This window comes from Cyprinus carpio, chromosome A16 (assembly GCF_018340385.1).
Source record: "Cyprinus carpio isolate SPL01 chromosome A16, ASM1834038v1, whole genome shotgun sequence".
NCBI lineage: Eukaryota > Metazoa > Chordata > Actinopteri > Cypriniformes > Cyprinidae > Cyprinus > Cyprinus carpio.
The window spans coordinates 16544246-16556609 of record NC_056587.1 but is presented as its reverse complement, the minus strand read 5'-3'; the positions used below and the strand labels follow the sequence as shown (position 1 = coordinate 16556609).

Sequence of the window (12364 nt, the reverse complement as noted above, 5' to 3'; positions counted from 1 at the left end):
AGCTAATATGTAAGTGCACTTTCATACACTTGTGATTATTAGCTTCATCACACAAATGTAAAACTACTGAAATCAACTGCAAGATGTACAGAGCTCTATATGATGTACGGAATTGCTATATATATAGAAGTATTGCTCATTTATAAGGTTCAATGATGGTTAGGATGCTGCCTTAGAAGGGAGCTGCCTATGTATGCAGCAGACAGCAAAGCAGCTCACTAGCTTTCAGAAATGAACTAGTAATACTGCCATTATTTATCCTTAAATGTAGCTTAAACCAGCATTAGCTAGTTTAAATTGGCCTCTCAACCTGGCCAACCTAATGTTTAGCTGGTTTAACTGGCCATCCAGCTGGTTTTCCAGCCTGAAACCGGGCAATAGACTGGCCTGACCAACAAAACCAACAAACCAGTGTAGGCTGGTTTAAGATTTTCAAACTAAATGAAAGAAAAATATGCACATATAAATACAATAATAATAATATATTATTATTATTAATAATATAAGAATTGTTTTGTAGATTTACAGGGACAAGTTCACCATACAAAAAATGTTGGACCAACTTCAAATATCTGGTCTTTCTTCTTTAAAAGTTCTTAAAAGTTGTTATTTTAGTTATGTAGCATTGCTATGGTGTTTTATATCAGAAACACTGTTTTAATCAAGGTTTGACATTTTATGAGTCTTTTGGAGATGATGTCAGCCGGCTGGTTTTGGCATTTACAAAGCTCACAAAAGTTACCTTTTTACAAGGGCACAAAACAAGAGTCATAAAATGTATAAGCAAAATAAATGATATGACAATAATTCACCTGAAAATAATGCCAATATAATTAATAATTATTTCAGCATACACCACATTTTAAACACACAAGCTGTGAGCCATTTTTTCCCTGTCACTTCAAAGCTAATGAGACCTGCTGGGAAGACTTGAACACATTTGGGGCACAAAATAGAGATATAAACAGATCAGTGAATATCTAAAGAAAAAAAAAAAAAAAAACGTGCCTAACCTGCTTTGCACATTTCTGCCTGCTTCTCATCACAGATCCAGAGGAAAATGAGAATCCTCGGGCTTGGAACATGAAAGTCATCAGTGATGAGATTCTCCCCAGAGGTTTGGCCACACCAGTGTTTTGAGATGGAAATGAGACCGGAAGCAGCTCTGATTGTGTACTTCAGTGTTGCTAGTGTTTTCATCAGAAGGACAACTGTTTAGCTAAAGCAGAAATTGATAAGTTAGGAATAGTTCAACCAAAAATGATCATTTACTGACCCTCATGTCACTCCAAACACTTTTGAGATACCCGATCTGTCGAGTAGAAAAAATGACAAAAAATGAACATGGAACAATTCATACAATGCAGGTCTTCTGAAATTTAATCTTCACACAAGAAACAGAAATTTAAGACATTAGTCATTAGAAATTCTTCCCTTAATCACTGCATTTCCATGTATTTAATCTTGGTGCTACACAGTTACGAGACAGGAGAACCAATGCCGTTCAGCATCACTGAGTTGCAGTTTAATGCAGCAAATCTGAACATATGGAAGCACAAGAGATTTGAATGACAGAAATGATTTTCATTTTTGTCTGAGCTATTCCTTTACCCAAACAATTTGGAAAGTTAGGAAAGGGAGAGTTTGTGGGAAGAGCATGTTACATATTGTAAGGCAAAATGAAACTTGTGCTGAATAAGTACTTTCTATCCATCTCCATCTCAACCTGTAACTTTGTTCTATCATTTTTAGGAACTGTTGATTTCCTCAAACCCAAAGCATATTCTGTGAACTTGCATTGTTAGACAACACAGGAACTCAGCCAGTAACCACTCACACTGATGCTCCAATTCCCAAAGCTCTCGCTGTAAAAAGATTCAATAATCTTCACAGAAACAGAAGGTAAGAATGTATTACAGTAAAAACATGTTAACTGTCTAACTTTAAGTTAGTTTACCATATATTGTAAAACATCGAACATGAACACCACCTTAATAAATGCACCCCCCCCCCAAAAAATAAAAAATAAAATAAAAATAACAAAATATATATATTTTTTTTTGTATTTACAATATAGCAATATATTTTAAATATACATCATATTTATATAAAACAGCATATTTGAATGATGTCTGAAGGATTATGTGACACTGAAGACAGGAGTAATGGCTACTGAAAATTCAGCTATGCCATCATGGGAATATACAGTATTACATCTTAAATAATAATAATAAAATGAAATAAAATTAAATGAAAAACAGTTATTTTAAATTGTAATAATAGTTCACAATTTTACTGTTTGTACTGTATTTTTGATCAGATAAATGCAACCATGGTGAGCATAAGCCACTACTTTCAAAAACATTAAACCCAGTGTATGTACTTTTATTACAGTGAACTGCTGGCAAACACAGCTTGCCAGAGAGTTATCAGTTTAACAGGATTGTTTTATAGTGTGAATAGTGTAAAACAAAATTGTCCCTTTAACAGAGAGGAACTGCTTACAGGTGAACATAAGTTTCATTCCCAGTTCAATTTTTATAGGTGGACTGGCCTAGCCGCAATGTGTGGCACATGTTTAATGAGAAAGATAAGGATTAAGACATTGATAAATAGATAGTGCCATTCTCCGCCCTGCAGTGCAAACATGAAGGGAAGTGGGTGAATTACGACACACCATATTTGCCTGCAGTGCTATTGTAATTACAGTGGAAGTCACCATATTTCTTACCATTAATATGGCATAAAAGTCCCTAGGGGAGCTGTCAAATTCCCGCAAAACAAAGCATCATGGGTAGGTGGTGCTGATGATAATCTTAAACCTTTGTTCTCTAACTGGAAAATGTATTCTGAAAGATCCCAAAAAAGCAACACCATTACATATTCTGAAAAGCAAGCTGCTTACTTATAAATGTACGTCAGGTACATGCTGAATTGGTTATTTGAATCTATAAAATAATGTTGACGTGCCCTTTACAGGATCAGCAATATTATTTACATGTAAATTGACAATAAGATTGTTTTCAGGATGGGTGCTATTTTATACATCTCCACAACCATGCTGAGTCAGAGAACAGAGAGTGCTTGAGCAGGAGCTGTGGATTATGTAAACCAGACAATTTGATGTTATTGAAGGACAAGGATGTTTAAGTTCATGGCACCCTTTACGGGAGCAGTTCTTTCCCTCGTTCCCTGATCAGCTGCACTCTGGAGTCTCTCCTGTCATTAAACTCACCAAGTGGAAAAACAGAAACCATCATGGCAAAGAGCTTTTCACAGCTGCTTCCAGGGAGACAATCCTCTAAACGACCATCTTCCTAATATAACACCTGATAGAACAACTGTGCAAGAAACACACCATTAGGACATCCAATTGATAACAGATTGCCAGTTACATTCTAATAATTGTATGTTTACTAGAGCTGCTAATTGATTATAAAAAAATGTAAATTAAATATATGATATGCTAATTAATCACATTTTTTTTAAATAAAGGGTAAAATGAAGATAATATAAATTATTACACTGAATGGACATTACAAAAAGTTATTTTTTTTTATTCTGTTATGCTCAGTACAGCTGTTTTTGAACACAAGGACCATGAGGGTACCTCAGGCTTGAATTGCTCCAAAGGTAGGTAATTTTTCATTGCATATATTCATAATCAGTTGCATTAAATAAACACGTATTAACTGTTAAACACCCCTAATCATTAATTATATTTAATATATGTAACAAAGTATTTGTAGTTTATGTACAGCAAGTGCTTTTTAAGTAAAACGTAAGTTTAAATTGAACAATATGTGTGTGTATTACTGTTATGCCATATATGTCATAACACTCATTTATTTACTAAATTTTATTAAATAACAATACTGTATGTACAAATAGTGTGTAGTTTACACTCACTGCGATGTACAGCAAGTGCTTTTTATGTATTTACTGTATATATTTATATAACAAATTAAAATATTATATAAAACACATTATTTATATAAATTTATATTTTAATATTATATGCTTTATTTTAAAGAATATAAATTAATAATCAGTAGCAGAAAATTTAAATATGTAGTTGAACATATAAAAAAATAATAATCTGAATGATAAAAGCATGTGTTCACTTTATTAATTGTTAATGCAGCGACCAAAAAAACCCCAAACAAACAAAAAACAATATTAATAAAATAAAAATAAATAAATACACTCACCTAAAGGATTATTAGGAACACCTGTTCAATTTCTCATTAATGCAATTATCTAATCAACCAATCACATGGCAGTTGCTTCAATGCATTTAGGTGTGTGGTCCTGGTCAAGACAATCTCCTAAACTCCAACCTGAATGTCAGAATGGTAAAGAAAGGTGATTTAAGCAATTTTGAGCGTGGCATGGTTGTTGGTGCCAGACGGGCCGGTCTGAGTATTTCACTGAGCATTTATATCTGCTCAGTTACTGGGATTTTCACGCACAACCATTTCTAGGGTTTACAAAGAATGGTGTGAAATGGGAAAAACATCCAGTATGCGGCAGTCCTGTGGGCGAAAATGCCATGTTGATGCTTGAGGTCAGAGGAGAAATGGGCCGACTGATTCAAGTTGATAGAAGAGCAACTTTGACTGAAATAACCACTCGTTACAACCGAGGTATGCAGCAAAGCATTTGTGAAGCCACAACACGCACAACCTTGAGGCGGATGGGCTACAACGGCAGAAGACCCCACCGGGTACCACTCTTCTCCACTACAAATAGAAAAAAGAGGCTACAATTTGCACGAACTCACCAAAATTGGACAGTTGAAGACTGGAAAAATGTTGCCTGGTCTGATGAGTCTCGATTTCTGTTGAGACATTCAGATGGTAGAGTCAGAATTTGGCGTAAACAGAATGAGAACATGGATCCATCATGCCTTGTTACCACTGTGCAGGCTGGTGGTGTTGGTGTAATGGTTTGGGGGATGTTTTCTTGGCACACTTTAGGCCCCTTAGTGCCAATTGGGCATTGTTTAAATGCCATGGCCTACCTGAGCATTGTTTCTGACCATGTCCATCCCTTTATGACCACCATGTACCCATCCTCTGATGGCTACTTCCAGCAGGATAATGCACCATGTCACAAAGCTCGAATCATTTCAAATTGGTTTCTTGAACATGACAATGAGTTTACTGTACTAAAATGGGCCCCACAGTCACCAGATCTCAACCCAATAGAGCATTTTTGGGATGTGGTGGAACGGGAGCTTCGTGCCCTGGATGTGCATCCCACAAATCTCCATCAACTGCAAGATGCTATCCTATCAATATGGGCCAACATTTCTAAAGAATGCTTTCAGAACCTTGTTGAATCAATGCCACGTAGAATTAAGGCAGTTCTGAAGGCGAAAGGGGGTCAAACACAGTATTAGTATGGTGTTCCTAATAATCCTTTAGGTGAGTGTATATCAACAAATACATAAAGAGAGAATCCATTAGCCTTTACTCCAGCTCTCTAAGCTAGACTGAACAGTAGTTGTAAGATGGCACTCAGCCACTGGGCCATTTTCATTCAGAGGTTTATTTTTGGAAAGAAAGAAGTCTTTTTATCCTCCTTCCATCCTCCCACAACCCTTTATCTGGTTAATGGAGAGAAATAATGGAGTGATTTAAGCTCTCAAGCTCTATATGTTCTGAATGAAGTTTTATTTTCCACACCGGTAGTAAGCGGTGTTACTGTATCTGTTTTGGGGGGTCTTTTCCATTGGTGTGCAGGCCGTCTGCACTCTGCTGTTCTGTAATCAGCAGTGAAAACACATTTCATGGACCTGATTACCCTGGGTGTCTGCACAACTAGAGACAGGACCTGGAGTCTGCATTAGACACTCCCGCTTAAAGCCAAATGATGTGTTAGCCCTTCATCAAAGCTCCCTCTCCAGCACGAGTAAGAGAGAGAGGAAAAAGTCTTTGGACCTCTAGGGCTCATGGTAACATGGTGAGTGTGAGGGTAACATGTCTCATTCGGTGGTGATGGCATTCGGAAATTCTCTCTGTGTCTCTCGCCTGCTGTTCGACAGGCCCGGTGGATGGCTTTCAAGTTAAGTTTTAACAACCAAAAACCATATTTGTTAGAGAAATACAATTTGGGATCTGGAAAAAGGCAATGAGTCCTCATTGGAATCTACAGTCTATCTTGCTTTCATTTCCAAGGCCTTGTGTGCCACTTTTCTCAGTATCACAGTATGAAAATTGCACCTCCATTTTGTAATTATTTCTGCATGGGCCCGGCGTGAGGTATGACATTAGAGGAGATGATTATGACCTAGTGGATGTGGAGCTCAGTGGAGGGAACATTAATTCCAGGGTACATGCACACGTTTTCAACACACATTCTTAGATATTGCACACATCTTTACACAAGCTTTTTGTGTCAAACGTAACAGCTTAGCCACCAGTACTGAGGGGTTAACAAACTCAAAGTACCATAACTACTAAATAAACTACATTTTTATATAGTGTAACAGCAGCTTAGCTTTGTTCTGCACTAGTGGTTGTCAGCTAGTCTGTTGTGACTCAAAAACAGGTCAAAACTGTCCAAAAGTCTATTCTCAGTTCCCACTGTCCAAGTCTATTTTCATGGACAATAGGAGAAAAAAAACTAAATGCAAATAATAGGGAATGCACAGATATTATTTTCATGCTATGGTTGATTAAAATCTGATATTAAAAATCTATGCAATTTTATTTAAATAAATAATAATAATTAACAAAAAACCACTAAAATCAATCATGTTAAATGCTACAAGTGATTGAAAGCATTAGAACACTATAATGTGCAGTACAGTTATTCCTGAATGAATCAGTTAAAAAAAAAAAAGATTCAGTCTATGGCTAACTCATTTTTTTTTTCATGCCAGAATGTGTCAGTGAATGACTGACTCAACAGATTCATTAAAAAACACTGCTTGATTCAGGCATGAAGCAAATGGCTGTCTTCATGCAAGTCATTGAATCATTGACTCATAAATGATTCACTCAAAAAGACAGCCACTTGTTTCATGCCTGAATGAATCTGTGCTTTTGAGCAAACAAATGAATGAATGAATGAATCAATGAATCAATGAACGAATGAATAACTCACTCAAAAAGACAGTCACTTGTAACCACCTACTGGTCTAACAATGTAACCCACAGAAAGAGCCACTGTAAAATTCCCACCAGTGCACAGACTAGTCTGTCTGGAATGCACAAACACTGTCATTGGACTGCTATATCAACACTATTGGAATGCAGCTCCATCTGCCAATCAGATTTAAGGACCAAAATTATTGTAAACCTAAATAAATGACTATTATTAAGTATCACTCCTTAAATAGCTTAAAAATAAGTAACTTCATTTTTTTTGTACTAAGTAGCATAGCTAACTATGTTTTCAAAAGTCTAGTGTGAATTTAAAGTAGGAGTAGCCTGCAGTTTGACAAGCTTCAGTTTCAAAGTAGCTTCCCGGTGGTGTCACCCATAGAGTAACCTTTTAAACAGAATCACAAAAGCCTGAAATTCAATATATGCATTACATATGCACAAATTGATTTCTTGACTGTCCCAGAGTGCTTTGGGGGAAGTTAATCATTTATATGATATGTTTCCTGTACGTCTGTGCAATGAGCAAACATTCGAGAGTGGAGTTATGGCAGACTGTAAAGAGACATTTGTGAGTTTCTTTTGTGACTCTATACAGCAGAGAAGTGGAATGTGAACCCCAGTCTGCCATAACTCCACTCAAGGGGCTTGAAGCGCTGGGATATGTGAGATTCACAGGATGATTTATAACGCTTGTGTGACAGCTGAACGGTGGCCATATCATGAGATGGGAGCTCATTTCAAACTGCAAGCGCGGGTCTATTCACATGGTCAGCGCTTTGCGTTAATTTCTCTCCCTCTTTCTCTCTCTGTCTCTGTTCCACTTGTCTCTGTCAGCTCCCCTCAATGGGGTTGGTTAAATCGTCCATAACACATAAACTCTCGTTTATAAAAGCTGACAGACATGGCAGTCGTTTACAGAAATTAATTACCTTCCACTGGTGCTTCATGCGTCAGTCACGCTAGACCAGTCTCACCTACCTACATTAGGAACACCTCCACCTGCTGAGAAACAGACAGAGAGAGGGAGACCCATGAAACATATCTTTTCTTGCCAATAATTTCATTCATGATGGAATTCCAGACAGAAAGCCAAATTGTTTTGCTCTTTTTTTTTGTTATTTTTCTGGAAAAGGCAGTGACTTTCATTAATCTGTGGTTGGTTAATGAAACCAGTCTGTTGAATGTTCATACACTGCCACCATGACTCTCCACTTACGGACACAGATCAGTTGAGCTTGGTTAGCTTTTAGCTTAATGAATGCAACATGGCAGAAAATGCTACATCTCGGCTCTATGAACAAAAAAATAACTTATCCATTGCCACTTTAGGAGAGATTAAAATTAACTGGTATTTTTAGTGCCGTTTCTCCAGCTCTGCGACAGTGAGTGGCAACGTATTAATACAAACTTGTCAGCCATAATCTCTGCTTGATGTGATTTTCTGAGAAAAGCCTTTCCATCACTTGTTTATCAGTGTACACGCCAAATGGAAAAACAGGAACTAGTTTAATATCCAGCCGTTTCAACATGAAACGGCATTTGCAACCCATTTTACTTGGGCAATTTGATGTATTTCAGAGCGAAACAGGATTTTCAGCTAGATAAAAATGTAGGGCGGGAAATTACAAAGACAAATGTGCTACATATTTCTTTGGAATAACATGCACAGTAAGACCAAGAATATGTTTTAAAGGGATAGTTCACCCAAATAACAGATTTTTATTTTTTTGAAAAATGTCAACTTCTTTTGTTCTTACAATGAAAGTAAAGGGGCCCACTGTTGTTTTGGACCCCATTAACCTCCATTACATGGACAAATTTAGTTGAAACATTCTTTTTACCAAAGGAAGAAAGTCATACAAATTGGGAACAACATGAGGGTGAATAAATAAAGTATATTGGTTTAAATTTAATTGTTTTTGTTTGTTTGTTTTTCCCCCTCCACTCAGCTCTTTCTCATTTTGTTCTAACATTAACCATTCTTCTATGGCATCTAAAACCCATCCTCATCCTTCCTCACACACACAAAGATATTCACACAAACTCATTCCGCCCTCCTCTTCGGGCCAGCTCACTGTAGTACCACCAGTTACTCAAATGACACACTTAAAGAAACGTAGGATGAAATCAGTCATTTGAAGAGCAGAAGATTGCACTTCTTGCAGCGCTGCATGTCTGGTGTGAAATCTGTGGCCGCTCTTTGCCGGCAGAGGATCTAATAAGTGCGCCGCTGTCCTGTGGGTCGCCCAGTGTGAGATTAGAGGAACTCTATTAAACTTTATGGCTTCGAGTCGAAGCGTGGGGAACAAAGCTGTGTGAAATGAACCTCATCTACCCCAGGACTTAACAAGGCGCTCATGAGTGATAAAAAACACTGAGACGTTTTCTTGGAGAAGGGTGGGTTGGTTTTGAGCCCACCTACTTCCTTAATATTTCTAAACATATCTTGTTTTCTTACCCATTTGAGTACTGCTTTGGGAGGAAGTTGAAATATTGCTGGTATTATGTGTCCGTCATTTCAATTTTTTTTTATTAAAAAGTGCCTTTTAACCCTTTTTTTTTGTTATAGTTGTGGGTCATTTTGACTCAGTCCTCACATTCTTTCTTGTAACTCTTCCCTCTTAGTCACATACCTGGCTGAAAAGCTCATTATGCAGCTCATCATGTGGGCCTTTGTCTTCTCAGGTGTGAATCACCTCCTCGGATATGCCCTTTTGAAACAAAAAGTGTCTTAGAAAATTTAAATCAATATATTGTTTTCTGTGAGCGAGTAAACAAGATGATTTCCAAATCATTTTGAAGCAAAGTTCTCAAAAGATCTGAACAAATGTTCTGAATGTGTTTTATGGCCTTATTTCAGTGACTTCAAAATTTTAGTTTTTCACTAACCATGCATAAACGTTGCTTTCTTAAAAACACAATTATGTACATACATGCTGCTCACATATTATTGTAGCCCAGTTTGTGTTTTCAGACTTTAGCCATTAATAAGTTTATAAGAAACAGAAAAAAAAGCACAAATGTCAGGGCATGTCAAAGCTTCTCCAGGCCTCCAAAACACCCTCAGACCCCAGAGGGTTAACACAGGTTATATTCGGAATTATATTCTACATGTGTTATTGCTGTAGAATATAATATGCATACTGTGCACTGTATGCAAATGTATTGTATGAACAGAATACCTGAACAGACTACTACTACATTTATAAAAATGAGCAGTATACAACAGTAGATGCTGGATGGAATATTGTATCTGCATGTGTTCAATTTGACTTTTCATTTTCAGTGTGATGGATAAAACGGAATTAGTATCAGCTGTTGTTTTTTAACATCTACATTTTTTTTTTTTACATCTACAACTGTACTATTTCTGCCATATCTATACACTACTGTATATTGTATACTGTATACTGAAATAATTAGTATGCTATTCTGAACATATACTGTTGCTATTCATTTCTTGATTAGTTGATTGAACTGCCAAATGTTTGTTTTGGTCGGGTGTCTTACATAGGGCATCCATCCACTTGTGGGACATGTGCGTCTAGGAAACCACGGTTTGCAGGGCCTGGAGTGAGTGTTGACAGGAGAGCATGTAGCACTAATTACAAGTGAATATTAGTACATTTCAGTATTAGGTGAATAGTAGTATGGCTTTAGGAAGCTAAAAATAGATGTTGCATTTAATGTGATTTTTTATTTATTTACATGTTAAACAGACCACATTTATCTCAGAAGATTAACATGTTAAATCTCATATCCTGAATTTAAAATGCAAAATATGTAAATAAAATCTAAGATCGTAAATTGACACTACTGACATGCACAGAAGTAGTGAGGTTACGTGACCACAATACAGTACACTTAAAAAAGGGGGATGGGGATGGGGGGGGGTGCATCGTTGTCACTGAAGCGGTACTTATATATTCTATTTAGATACTATTATGTACAATTTAAGTACATGTTTATACCTTTAGTTTAAGGTACCAGTTTGTTCACTTTAGGGGTAAATAAGGTACAAAAGTATAACTTTTGAAAGAGTACAGCCCCAGTGATAAAATATTACTGTAAATTATAAAATATAAAAATATTGTTGAATAAAAAAAAAAAAAAAAATAGTAGATATCACACAATATTTACCACTTGTATTCCATGCAATCACAGATGTTCTGCAATCTGCCATCTTTTCAGCCTAAAATGTGAACAAAAGTGTTGTAAACATGGTAATGTAAAATGCTTACCATGTCTCTCACACACAATCAGCCACTATCAATCAAACTGCATTTCTGGAGATGTGATTTGCCATGCAAGGTCAATCTGACCCTGTAACAGCTAGTTTTTTTTTTTTTTTTTAAATGGAAACGGCATGGAAAGAACCTGTCCCAAAAGTAGTAGGCCAATGGAATGCACTCCTTTTACGTGCCTGGTACTACGATTCACCCCACATGCGCTCCATGATCAGACTAGATATAAATTCCCAACTTCAGATCGTTTCCATTTCATTGTTTGCAAACAATGAGCTGTAGATAAGAAATGAATATTAATATAGTCAAAGACTGCTGTGATAAATTGTGTCTGTGAGGTCTGATCGCAAATTGATTATGCATGCATGTTGGATGTGCTCTGTTTCTCATTCGTTTTCTCACACACTTTGTCTCTAACACTCTTTTTTTCACTCTCCCTCCCCCTCTTCATGATTGATGGCTTTGCAGCTTTTATCTCAGGTAAGCCTGTGCTGTTACTTATCTAGCCCGACTGTCACTGGACGAGCAAGGTGTTTGCTAGCACCACTTAGACAGCAGCTTGGCTGGGCCAGAGCTAGTTGGGATAAACTATCATGCTGGTTCATTTGTATAAGCATTAGGATTTAATATTACGTTTGCTAGAGACTGGTGTGATGGAATAGCACATCGATTTAAGTATTTCCATCTACTGGAAAACAATGTCTACCTTAATATGTTCTTGATGTAGTGATATTCTCTATGACACAGACTCTGGTGTTCAATATTGAATACTAAACCAAAACTTAACACTTTAAGCAAACAGTAGAGGTCTGTTTCTCCTACGTATTAAACAGGCGTTCGACTGACACTACAGTATTACATCCCTCCTTCCATCCAAGGGACACAATTATCCCATGTTTTTTCTGTCGTCCCACAAATGAGAACAGCCGACTATATTTTCCCAGCTGTGCAGCAGTCCAGACAAGAACATTTTTTTCTTCTTTGACTTTTTGAGAATGGTACCCC

General features: G+C 36.8%; 1 protein-coding gene across 1 annotated transcript in view; it reads left to right on the top strand.

The window, feature by feature from the left end:
* The first annotated feature begins 1767 nt into the window (after positions 1 to 1767).
* The window catches only part of LOC109105379 (RNA-binding motif, single-stranded-interacting protein 3), a 146454-nt gene continuing 135857 nt past the window's right edge, over positions 1768 to 12364 (top strand). Inside the window, exons 1-2 of the mRNA XM_042772964.1 lie at positions 1768 to 1902; positions 3575 to 3633. The gene's annotated coding sequence lies outside the window, so the exon portion shown is untranslated. The remainder of the gene's footprint in view (positions 1903 to 3574; positions 3634 to 12364) is intronic.